Consider the following 13,865-nt stretch of genomic DNA (forward strand, 5'->3'; position numbering starts at 1 on the left):
GTTTTTTCCCTACGGTGGGCGCATTAGGGTGGGACTGTAGGGCCTAAAATGAAGGGTTACACTTATGTGGAATTGTTAAGATTGTTAACAAATTCTGGACCAAAAATGGTGACTGTTAGAGTTAGTTACAAGAGTTATTTCTATCTAATGGTTGAGAATGTCTCATCCCAGTGAAGGGGCACTTGATCACCCCAATGGTGATTTTTGTCCTGCCTTGCTGGGGCATCATTGCAAAATAAATGTCATTTCACTTAGGATACATTAGAACTATTTTGCTAAAACATAAAAGTGGTATTAAAAGTGGTAACGCAAATAGACTTATTAATTTTGTTCTTGTTTTCAGCAACTTTTAAAATGGCAACCGCTACTTTAGCTCATTTAGCTGCTGATAAGTTGATTGGCGATAATTACGCTAGTTTGGAAAACATGATAAACATACTAATTATTGATGACCTCCGATCGTCCTTATGGAGGAATGTCCTCCTATTCCACCTCAAAACACCGCTCGAAATGTTCAAGAGGCTTATGAGAGATAGACACGGACGAACGAAAAGGCACGAGCTTAAATCTTGGCCAGTCTGAACAATGTCTTAGCCAAGAACCATGAGCCCATGGTCACTGCACGTGAGATCATGGAGTCCCTGAAGGGAATGTTCAGACAACCATCTGGGCAGCTCAAGCATGAAGCTCTAAAGTGCATCTTCAACTTCAAGATGGAGGATGGTACATCTGTTCGAGAACATGTTCTGAACATGATGGTCCACTTTAATGTGGCAAAGATGAATGGGGCTTGAATCAATGAGGGCAACCAGGTTAGCTTTATTCTGAAAACGTTGCCAGAAAGCTTCCTGCACTTCGTAAGCAACGCTGTTCTGAACAAGGTTGATTACACCCTTACAACTCTCCTCAACAAGTTGCAGACATTCCAATCCTTGCTGAAAAGCAAAGAGAAGAAGGTTGGTGAGAAAAATGTTGCTTCATCATCTAAAAAGTTCCATTGGGGTTCAAACTCAGGAACTAACTCTGCACCTTCTACTTCCAACACTAACAAGTGGAAGAAAAAGAAGGGTAGTAAGGGGAAAGGGAAGGCACCGGTTAACCCATAACCTGCAACTCAGTGGGGTAGGCTACCAACGCCGGTTGAAAAAGGAAAATGTTTCCATTGCAACTAGGATGGGCACTGGAAGTGGAACTGCCCATGCTAGTTACAGGAGAAGAAGAAGGCTAAGACCAAGGCCAAACAAAGTAAATGTGATTTACTGGTTTTGGAAACTTGTTTAGTGGAGAATGATGGTTCTGCCTAGATTATAGACTCTGAGGCCACTAACCATGTTTGTTATTTCTTTCAGGGGATTAGATCCTAGTGGTAGCTTGAGGCTAGTGAGATGACGATGTGAGTTGGCACCGGGCACGTCGTCTCGGTTGTGCTAGTGGAAGGTCTCCAGTTGAATTTACATAATAGATTTATCATTTTGAATGATGTGTATGTTGTTCCCGAGTTAAAAAGGAAATTGATTTCTATAAAGTGCTTACTTGAATGTAAATATACTTTCAACTTTTCGGTGAATAAAATTTTTATTATGAAAGATGGTGTTGAGATATGTTCAGTTAAACTGGAAAATAATTTGTATATGCTAAGGCCGTTAGCAACAAATTCCCTCCATAACATAGAAATGTTTAAAACTATCGTAACTTTAAACGAATTTAAGTTTCTCCTAAAGAAAATGCCCAACTTTGGCACCTTCAATTAGGCCACATCAATCACAATAGGATTGAGAGGTTGGTGAAGAATGAACTTCTAAACAAGTTAAAGGAAAATTCTTTATGTGTGTACGAGTCATGCCTTGAAGGCAAGATGACTAAAAGTCCTTTTACTGGAAAAGGTTATCGAGCTAAAGAGCCTCTAGAGTTAATGCATTCAGACCTTTGTGGTCTGATCAATGTGCGAGCCAGGGGAGGCTATGAGTATTTCATCACTTTTACCGATGATTATTCGAGGTATGGGTATGTTTATTTGATACAACATAAGTCATGATCCATTGATAAGTTTAAAGAGTTTAAGGTTGAAGTTAAAAACGCATTTGATAAACGGATTAAAACACTTTGATTTGATCGGGGTGGAGAGTTTTTAGATTCTGAGTTCCAAAACTATATGATAGAATATAGAATCGTTTCCCAATTCTCAGCACCTAGTACACCTCAGCGGAATGGTGTATCGGAGAGGAGAAACATAACCTTGTTAGACATGGTTCGGTCGATGATGAGTTACACTTCCTTACCGGACTCATTTTGGGGTTTTGCAATAGAAACTAAAGCTTATATCCTCAACTGTGTTCCCTCCAAGAGTGTTGTCAGAACACCTTTGGAGTTGTGGAACGAGCGTAAAGCTAGTTTGCGTCACTTTCGCATCTGAGGTTGCCAAGCACATGTGCTTGAGGATAATCTTAAGAAATTGGAACCATGTTCGAGGTTGTGACTATTTGTAGGCTACCCCAAAGGGACATGAGGAGGTTACTTTTATGATCCTAAGGAAAACAAGGTGTTTGTATCGACAAATACTATTTTCTTTGAGGAGGATCATATAAGAGACCACAGTCCAAGAAGTAAAATCGTGTTGCGTGAGCTTTCCAAAGAAACTACCGAAACTTCAACAAGAGTTATTGAAGAGCCTGCTACATCAACAAGAGTTGTTTATGGGAGTTCATCTAGTAGGTCAAATCCACCTCAAGAGTTGAGGGAATCTCAACGTAGTGGGAGGATCATGAACCCACCTATTCACTATATGGGTTTAACTTAAATCCTAGTTATGGTAGCCAATGGCGAGGTTGAGGATTCGTGGTCTTACAAGAAGGCAATTGAGGATGTTGACCAAGATGAATGGGTCAAAGCCATGGATCTCAAGATGGAGTCTATGTACTTCAACTCAGTTTGGGATCTTGTAGATTAACCTGATGGGGTTAAACCTATAGGTTGCAAATGGATCTACAAGAGGAAACAGGGTGTCGATGCAAAGGTGCAACCTTCAAGGCTAGACTTGTGGCAAAGGGTTATACCCAGATGGAGGGAGTTGATTATGAGGAGACTTTCTCACCTGTTGCCATGTTGAAGTCTATCTGCATCCTCATATCTATTGTCTCATATTATGACTATAAGATATGTCAAATGGATGTCAAGACTGCTCTTCTGAATGGTAATCTTGGGCAGACCATTTATATGGTGCAACCCAAGGGATTCATAGCCCAAGGTCAAGAGCAAAATATTTACAAACTGAATTAGTCCATTTATGGACTAAAACAGGCATCTCAATCTTAGAACATAAGGTTTAATATTGCGATCAAATCTTATGGCTTTGGCCAAAATGTTGATGAGCCTTGTGTCTACAAGAAAATCATCAACAGTTCAGTAGATTTTCTAGTGTTATATGTAGACGATATCCTACTCATTGGAAATGATGTAAATTTACTAATTTCAGTTAAGAACTGGCTAGCGACCCAATTCTAAATGAAAGATTTGGGAGAGGCTCAGTTTGTTCTTGGGATTCAGATTTTTAGGGATCGAAAGAACAAAGTGTTAGCACTTTCTCAAGCTTGTACATTGATAAGATGTTGATCAAGTACTCAATGCAGAACTCCAAAAGGGGCCTTTTGCCTTTTCAGCATGGAGTTACTTTGTCTAAGGAGTAGTGTCCTAAGACACCTCAAAAGGTTGAGGAAATGAGACGAGTCCTCTATACATCTTCCGTTGGAAGTTTGATGTACGCGATGTTATGTACTAGACCTGACATCTGCTACGCTATGGGGATAGTTAGTAGATATCAGTCTAATCCAGGACAGGGTCACTGGACAGCCGTCAAGAACATCCTCAAGTATCTTCGAAGAACGAGGGACTACATGCTTGTGTATGGTTCTAAGGATTTGATCCTTACAAGATACACACACTCTGATTTTCAGGCTGATAAGGATTCTCAAAAATCCACTTCAGGATCAGTGTTCACTCTTAGTGGAGGGGCTGTAGTATGGCGAAGCACTAAGTATGGGTGCATCGCTGACTCCATTATGGAGGCCGAGTATGTAGCGGGTGGTGAAGCTGTTAAGGAAGCCGTTTGGCTCAGGAAGTTCCTGACTGATCTGGAAGTTGTTCTAGACATGTTAAGGCCCATCACCCTTTACTGTGATAATAGTGGTGTTATGGAAAATTCCAGAGAGCCTTGGAGTCATAAGCGTGGTAAACATATAGAGCAAAAATACCATCTCATCCGCGAGATTGTGCATCAAGAGGACGTCATAGTCATGAAGATAGCTTTGGAGCACAACGTTGTTGATTCATTTACGAAGGCTCTCACGACTATAGTTTTTTAGGGTCACCTACAGAGCATGGGTATACAATTCTATCAATGCATTTCTATTGAGATCATAGGGCTGCCTTACCGGAAAACAAATCAGTCTCGAAGGAACGATCGCGGTTGGACTAGGGCAAGTGGGAGATTTTGTATTGGGCCTTAATGCCCTAGTTTGTTGTTTTATACTTGTAATCATCTTGTACACCTCACTAGATTTAGGACAAGTGGGAGATTGTTAGGGTTGATGCCTTAAATCTCGTAGGGTCCTGTAGTTAAGCATGTATGTGGAGACATACAAGTGAATCATGCTTTAAGTGATAACCTAAATGGTCTGTAATATATGGATAAAGGAGGGAAACCTTATCTTAATGATGCTACGGATACGACCCGCTTTGTAGATCTTACACGTGTTGTAAAGTACTACAAATTATCTGATCCTAGTCATTCATGTGGAGACATGCGAGCGGAGGTATCCTATACAAAGGATTTTGTTTAAGACCGAACCACAAAATGTTTAGTCTCGTTATATATCTCCGTTCATGACAGACTTTCATTTCACTAGGATAACCATAGGTAACATGATCTTAATCCTGAGTGAGTTGGGAACCCCTACCTATGAGGGCGGTCCTTTCATTTGCATGGGTGTGAGTGGCCAGGTTGTCTTTATTGGAATGTATGACAATTAATGGATGGTAGATATCGTGATTAAAGAGTTTAGTCAGTTATTCATGTACCATTGGAGCTTCAAGCTACAGGTCCATAAGGTCCCCTTGGTAGCTAAATGGATTCATGTTGAGAATCGGTTTTTGGGTTAGTTTGAAATGTTCAAATTAACAAGAGGGAATTTGATTATATATGATATAATTAAATTAGTTCAATTATATATGATGTATTTGATACATTGTTTAATTGGAGGAATTAATATAAATATGATTTATGTTAAATTTAATAAAGGAGAAAAAGAACTATGGTTTATATATTACATAAGATGTGATATTAAAACTATAAGTTATAAATATAATATGAAAAATTAGTTATTATATTTATTTATAACAAAAAAAAATATGAGATAATTATGTGGTTATTTTTCTCTATTAACCGACCAAGTGGGAAGTTAGTATCAATTTTAATAACTAAAGGATAAAAATGAAAATTGTTTTCATTTTTCGATATGGCATCACATTCGATCGGGTAAAGAAAAGCTATACGATAGCCTTTGAGAGAGTAAACGATCAAACTTCTCGTTACTAGATGATAGCTCCTCGTTTGCTATACGATCGAGTATCTAACTCTATACGATAGACGTCACTTACTTGATCGTTTAGTTCCTCTTTCCCTTTACCAAATCCACAAAGAGCCCACACCTCTTGGATTTTCACACCGAGAATACCAAGGTACCCTCTTGGTAGTGTCGAGTTGCTGTTCAAGGGTCAAGAATCGAGTGTTACTCGATTGTGTTCAAGGATCTGACAGTTCATGATTTTCACTGGTTGTTTGTTGCCTTCATGCACTTGATCGAGTTTTCTTGGATGGTTGACTGGTGTTGATCGAGGGAATACTCGAAGAAGAGTTCTTCAAAGGTATATCACTCGATTCCCTGTGTATTTAGCTTAAAAGCATGCTATAATTTACTCGATGATGCACAACTGTTGTGTTTGATTGTAAATGTGTTGTTCTTTCACGATGGGTTTGGAACGATCTACTTCCACTCAACGGTTCTCTTGTTTAAGAGTTCCTTCACACCTACCATCAAGTGTCCATCGCATGCCCTAGGCATTCCACAAGTTGCACACCAATGCCTAGCCTTGTCCTTAGGCGTCCAAGCCTCTTATGATTGCCTACTTAGCACCATGCTCAACCTCACATAGGATGGCATTCATCTCAGCCTGTGCAGACATGCTGACCATCGAGCTACCTGTTTATTCATCCCAGGTAGTTGTCTACTTGTTCAACATTTCTATATTCAACTTATAATTTAAATAACTTAATTTCCAAACCTTTTCTTAAGAAGTTTCCTTCTACAAACTTTCCTATATACGTCTTAAATTATTTAATTTAAAACTTGAGCTTAAAATTCCAATTCAAGAGTTCAGAAGCTCAAGATTACTCTACCTTGCTCGGCTGTCATAGCTTCTGTGAGCACCTCTTGGTTTTCTTTATTTCTGATGGCCTTCCTCTTCGAATTTCTTCATAGCAGCTCTCACACACAAACTAAATTCAGTTTTCGAGACTTTGGCTCATGAATCACCTAATTTGCACGAGTAGTTTGAGAGCACTCACCTCTTAAACTTGGTGTTACAGTATGACCTCAACGTCTGAACGGCACTTGCACCTTCTGGTCTTCCTGATCAATGCATGGTCTTATTATCAACACATACTCCTCATGATCAACGCAAAGCCCTCCCCAAACTTTCCCTCAATCACTCTTCCTAACTTTCTTTGAAGGGAATTTGTATTATGAAGTGAACTGAAACTTTGTTGAGGTATTTATAGGTCTTTAGGTTGCTCCAACATATGATACCTCCTTCTTATGAACTTTTGGAGTGTCTTCACCTCTTTGTGCCACCACCTACTTCCATACCACCTCCTACTGGTATGTAATGTGAGTTGTCTTCCTCATGTATTGTTCAACACATAAGTCCTCTTTGCATATCCTAATATGCTACCACCTCCTCCTAGGTTAAGCTCGAACTTCACTTGGTTTAACCACTTGTCCTGATTCTAGCCATAATCTCCAAGTTTCCTCAACTCATTGTATACTCTTCTTCTTGGTCTCTTAGCATCTCTTGAATGTATCCCCCTTGTCAATGCATAGCTTCCTTGAATGCCTTACCTCACTTGGCCTCACTTGGAATCATAGCCTTTGCCATGACCCACCTTGCGTCCAACTAACCTCTCAAGACCAACATATAGTCCAATGGTCGTACTCTTCTTCCAACACTTAGCCTCATGGTTAGCACATACTTTCTTCAACGAATACCCACACTCACCTTAGATAGCCAACACGTGGCAATGCTTGCACAAGCCCCTTGCCTAAGGCCTTTTGTCGCGCACATCAACCTATTCTCATTGCACAGTTCCCAGCCTCATCACATGGTCTTTGGCATTGCATAGTCCACCAGTCGCATGCCTCAACGCACGGCCAGCGCCCCCCGCGTTCAGCACCTTGCACCCATCATTGTGTGCAACCGAGCGTTTCCTCGCTCACGAATGGTGTTTACTCGATGCACGATCCTTTCCTCACTCATGCATGGCGTTTACTCAATGCACTATCCTTAGCCATTAAATGGACTTGTCTAACCTCTAAAGACAAGACCAATGCCTATGGCCCCCATACCAACACTCAAGGCAAGTTCATATTTATGCTTATCTCCATACTTAGCCAAATCTTATGCTTCCCACACTTAGCCAATTTTCCTTCACCAAGTACTTCATAACATACTACCCGAGAGCCCTATTTCAACACTTAGAACTTCTTCTCTCCTATTCTCAAAAATTTTCTTATAACATAACCTTAACTTATACTCAAACTTGTTTAACATACTAATTACCCACTTAAGTAGGAAAATAGGGTTAAGGTTTCACATTATGTGTGAGAGGGAAAAAGTGAGAAGGGAATTTGTGAGGTGTGTCGAGGATTCGCATTTTTCTTAATATACCAAAAAATTGATAATGAGATTATGATATAATTTCAATCTACTCATCTTCGTCTTTGAAATAGACTAGAAATTTCCGCCAACCAACTACAAAATCCATCTGTTTCTTTTTCTCTCATTAAATTTCATTTCCATTCTTTGTGTGACACCCGAGTTTAGGAGGGAGACATGAATGAACCAAAATCACATCTAAATGAGAGGAATCATAAGAATATGAAAGTATAGTTAAGAAAGGCTTATAAGAATTGAAAGTCACTACCTGTACCGACAAAGTGTATTTTCTTTTTCAGTGACTCAATCATAATAACTCTAAAATTAAACATGTTTAGCTTGGAGCAATCTTATATTGAGTGACCTTCTGAAAATTTTCCTAGGAACCATGTGAGTGAGGACAAAACGTCCTGACAGGACTCGTGTTGGTTTGTAGGGATAGTCTTCGCTCTTAGAAACAATTTAAGACAAACAAGGATGATGTTGTCAGGTCCTAGAAGAATGTCGGAGCCATCAATTGCCAAATCTGGATTATGAATCCTTATCTGAATCCTGGACATGGGGTGTTACACTTTGTCTTGTCCACTTCTCACCTTGCAAATCTAAAATCCAATAAATTATGTATATCAATTTCAAATTAGATCCAATTTTTAGAGTTGACCTCTTTAAGATGTGTTAAATGCATCAGGTTTGATCGTTTTGGGTTTTGAAGGTTGAAGACGTAGCCTATTAGTCGTTGAGAAGATGTTGAATATTTCTCACCCTTTTGCTCTCTTTGATTTCGTCGTTTCCATTATTTCATCTTCTCTCCGTGTTTGGTTATGGATAATCCATTGGTGACCCTAGAAAGAAAGATGAAGAGGGAAGGACAATGAAGGGATGGCAAGAAATGAATGATATTTAATATTAAAATAGTCAGGTTTAGAAAATGGATGATATTTCATTTAAACCTAACTATTTTTTATTTTGGACATATGGATTGATATAAATTTTACTAAATTTATTTTTTAAGTTAACCCATTAGTTACAAGTTAATAATAAGCTTTAAAAAAAGCTAGAAGAAGGACTTGAATCTTTGACCTTGTGGTTATTAGCAATACACTCTAACCAACTAAGCTATTCCAAATTGTTATTAAAAATAGCCATTCGAGCTTGTTATTGCATTTTTTAAAATAGTTTTCAGTTTCTACATGATTACGATTGATTTAAAATATCATCGAAATATTTAGAGAGAGAAAGTAGCTAAGTGTAACGGAAATCTTCAGCACATGAACTCGGTAAAATATATGTTTAAACTTATTAAAAGGTCACATTCTACACACTTGTTCATTACTAGTTAAGTAAAATACTAGTAGAAGGGTTTAAAGCCTTCCACATCATTAACAACCACACACTCTAACCAATTGAGCTATTTTAAGCTCTTGTTATCAATAAGCTTTAAAAAATCACTAGAAGAAAGGATTGAACCTTCAACCTTGTGGTTAACAATCACACACTCTAACCAATTGAGCTATTCCAACTTGTTAATAAAAGTAGCTATTCGAGCTTGTTATTGCATTTTTTAAAATAATTTTTGGTTTCTACATGATTACGATTGATTTAAAATATCATCAAATTATTTAGAGAGAGAAAGTAATTTAAGTAAAAGTAGCTCAGTGTAATGCCCCAAATCTTTAGCACATGAACTCGGGTGTTACTCTAAGTTTAAATATTATTTATTTGTTATATATATAAAAATTTACATAAAATTAAAATATATGTTTAAACTTATTAAAAAAGGCCAACATTCTACCCTTATGGGTTAAGGGTCACACTATAGAGCTACACCAACTTTGTATTTTTTAAGTTAACCAATTAATTACAAGTTAATAGTAAGCTTTAAAAATCGCTAGAAGAAGGGCTTGAACCTTCGACCTTGTGGTTAACAGCCACACGCTCTAACCAACTGAGCTATTCCAGCTTGTTATTAATATTGATAAAAACAAACTGAAGTTGATTTGAGTTTGAATTACAAACCTACTGAACTAAAATGGGTGAAATGAATAATATTTAATATTAAAAGAGTGAATTGAAGGTGAAAAAAATTATGAATATGGGAATACATATATTTTTTATTTTGGACATTTTCATTTTTAAAAAGTCTACTAAATGTATTTTGTTTTTAAGATAACCAATTAAAATAGAAAAATAAAATAATTTTTTATATTTAAACCAGAAGAACAATATTTTATTGTTTACTTAACTATATTTAAATAACAAAAATCAATCGAGTTTAAAATCTAACAATTGCCCTAATAAGATTAAATATTTCACAAACTTAAAGATTTTAATATTTGCACCTCAAACTTAAGTTTTCTGAATTTACATTCCAAACATATATTTTCTTAAGCCAGTATTTCTAAATATATATTATTCAAATCCTCCCAATTCAACCAACAGGTTGAAAGATAGCATTTTAGGGTTAAGATGTCAAAACTCCACATTAACCAACCACTTTGTGTACATGAAAGTTATCTCCAAGACTAACCAATTAACTCATATATTTTGAATATAACAAATATTGTGACTTGTGAATTTTGTTTTTGTATAAGAGATATTCATATACTTTGAAGGTCGCAATGCTCCAAGAACGCCTTTTAGCCTCATTTTATCTCTCATGTTTAGGTTCATTTTGGCCTGCCTAAGATTCTTTTCTTTGATTATTCTTCAAGTTTCTTCCAATTTTGTCCAATCATTTGATTCCTACACGACAATATAAAATAGGCATCAAAGAACACTTCTTTCGTACATAAACTAACAAAAACCTACAAAAAAAAAAAAAAAAAAAAACACTTTTTGAGTAGCTCAGATGTTCTGAACAAATTCTTTTCCCCAACCAATACAATGAAACTTAGAACATAATTGATACCTTCAAGCAAAATGAAAGCGAGCAGCATTGTCGAGGCGTGGCAGAGATATAAGTTAAAGTCCAATTATTTATAGGAAAATTATTTCAAATGGTAAAACTATTGAAAATATTTACAAGGTATCACAAATTTTTAGAACTATTAATGATACATTTTGATAAATACTGATAGACCTATCATTATCTTTCAATATGTCATTGATAGACACTGATAAAAGTCTATCAGTGTCTATCAACATCTATCATTAATAGTTCTAAAATTTTGCTATATTTTATAAATATTTTGGTTCATTTTTTTATATTTAAAAACAACCCTTATTTATAAGTTTTTTTTATTAGACTTAAAATATTAAAAAAAAAAAAAAAAAAAAAGTAATAAACAACTTTCCATTCACACATCCATAGAAAAATAAAAAGGAAAAAATATTATTGTCATTCTTTTCCTCTCACTCTCCAAACCGTAACATCTTTCTTTTCCTTTCCCCGTCTCCATGAATAACAACCCCCTCTTTTGTTCAATCACACAAATGCAACCCCTTTCCCCTTCAAATTCTCCTTCTTCGATCGAATCTTTAGCGACCGACATCACGGCCACAAGTGTCTTCTTCTCCAATGTAGCCCGACGCGAGTAGCACATCTGCTAAAACATGATCTGTGACATCTATGGTGGCACTACTACCTTGATTACAAAATACTTTATTCATTAAATAAATACTTTATTTATTAATTAATAATTTGATTACAAAATACACAGACTATGAGATATAGGACATAAATCCTAATAATCTCCCACTTGTCCTAAAGCTAGTAGTTGCATTTTTTTTTTAATCTTTTTGTGCTTGTGTTGTTTTCTATCTTATTTTGAGACTGTGTTAGGGGATCGAGATTAGTATTTCATGCAAGCTCTAGTTGCGTAGAAATTTTCTTCAGTTAGATCCAAGTATAAACCTAGCCCTAGTTTTCTAGCAAGCCTAGGGTCGAGCGTAGGGATTAGTTAGTGTTAACGCAAGATAGTGAAATGATCTTTTGCAATGATGATTTAAGTATAGATATGTAGGTTGAGATTATAAAGTAAACTAAAACAACATACATGCAAAAGAAAGAGGTTAGAGAAATAGGACAGATTGACAGAATATGTAATGCTTTGGAATGCAATGTGATGATTCCTCAGTAACATACAGTAAGTTTGTATGAAATCAATAGAATGAGATGGGGTTGGGAAGGCTAACGGTAACATCTCAAATTTTTTAGGTAATTTGTATTAAATTATCTTGAAATATTTGGGCATTATTTTGATAAATTGGGATTAAGAATTTAATTTGGGAGGTAAGATATTAATTTAAAAGATATTTGTAAAGAATTGGAATTTTAATTCAATTTAAGGAAAAATTGAATTAATTTACTTGGGGGAAAGTATGTTTTAAATTCATTAAATATTTGGAAGGATATAATTTATTTCAACTATTGAATTGTATATTCCCACAAATCAAAGAACAGGCCCTCACAGGTAAGAGTTGATTATAACTCACTTAGGATTGAAATCAAGTTACATATGATTATCCTATGAAATATTAATCTCTTCAGTCAACGGCGTTATAAAGAGAGAGTAATGCTTCTGAGGTTCGTGTCCTATAGTTTGTAAACACAGTTTTTGAACAAACGCTTGAGATATATAATATATGATATTTTCTTCACTTATTGTCTATGAACATTGGATGTTTTATTTGTTTTACCACAAACCAATAAACTAAAATCCCTGGTTGTTGTTTGTAACTTAAGTATGTATGTGGAGACATACAAGTGGATCCTGTCTTAAGTGATAACTAAAATGGTCTGTAGTATATGGATATAGGAGGGAAACCTTATCCAAGTAACGCTACGGATGCGGCCCGCTTTGTAGAATAGTTAGAAGTGTTGTGACTTGCTACGATGGTCTGATCCTGATCATTCATGTGGGGACATGCGAGTGGGGGCGTCCTATACAAAGGAGTTTGTATAAGACCGGACCACGAAGTGTTATAGTCTCGTTATATAACACCGTTCATGACAGAGACCTCACTTCACTAAGATGACCATAGGTAACATGACCTCAATCTTGAGTGAGTTGGGAACTCCTACCTTTGAGGGCAGTCATTTGATTTTCATAGGTGCGAGTGACCAGATCGTCAACTCAAACCTACAACATTGAGGATTCGTTTGATTTGGAAACTGGGAACTCAGCTACATAAGATGGAATTCACTCTTTCCCCGAAGCAGGGGTAAGTAGATAGATTGCTTCCTTAAGGGCTGATCCCGGGACTTGAACGATGTTACACCACACACTTTCTCATGGCCTGAGAGGTGTCCACACATAGTAGGATTATGTTGTATTGTTCATTAGAGGGATCAGTGGTACTTAAGGAGTTAGATGTAACTACAGGGGCAAAGCAGTAAATTAGCCTAACTGTACTTACGAGCATTTGTGAAGGGTTATCGTACTGTTGATTGGTTATATCCAATGGACACATAAATATATCTGTGGTAAGAAGAGTTCCGCTATCGGTCTTTAGTGGAATGCAGGGCAGTTAATGAATGGTGGATCTCATGGCTAAAGAGTTTAGTCAGCTATTCATGTACCGTTGGAGCTTCGAGTCATAGGTCCATAAGGTCCCCTTGGTAGCTCAATGGATTCAAGTTCAGAATCAGTTTTTGGATTAGTTTGAAGTGTTCAAATTGATAAGAGGGAGTTCGATTATATATAATATGATTGAACTGGTTAATTATATATGATATGATTAACATTATGTATAAGATACATTATTTGGAGGAAAATGATATAAATATGATTTATATCTTGTGGAGGAGAAAAGACTATGGTTAATGTATTGCATATGATGTGATATTAAACCATAGGTTAATGAATATAATATGATTATATTTATTATTTTTAATTGCACAATTATGAGATAATTGTGCCGATGTTTTCTCTGTAATC

General features: G+C 36.4%; 1 non-coding gene across 1 annotated transcript; it reads right to left on the reverse strand.

Annotated features, from left to right (window-relative positions):
* Positions 1–9,872: 9,872 nt before the first annotated feature.
* Positions 9,873–9,946, reverse strand: TRNAN-GUU. The gene has a single exon. It is a non-coding gene; the product is annotated as a tRNA-Asn (tRNA).
* Positions 9,947–13,865: the final 3,919 nt, after the last annotated feature.

The sequence above is a fragment of the Benincasa hispida genome, chromosome 5 (genome assembly GCF_009727055.1).
Source record: "Benincasa hispida cultivar B227 chromosome 5, ASM972705v1, whole genome shotgun sequence".
NCBI lineage: Eukaryota > Viridiplantae > Streptophyta > Magnoliopsida > Cucurbitales > Cucurbitaceae > Benincasa > Benincasa hispida.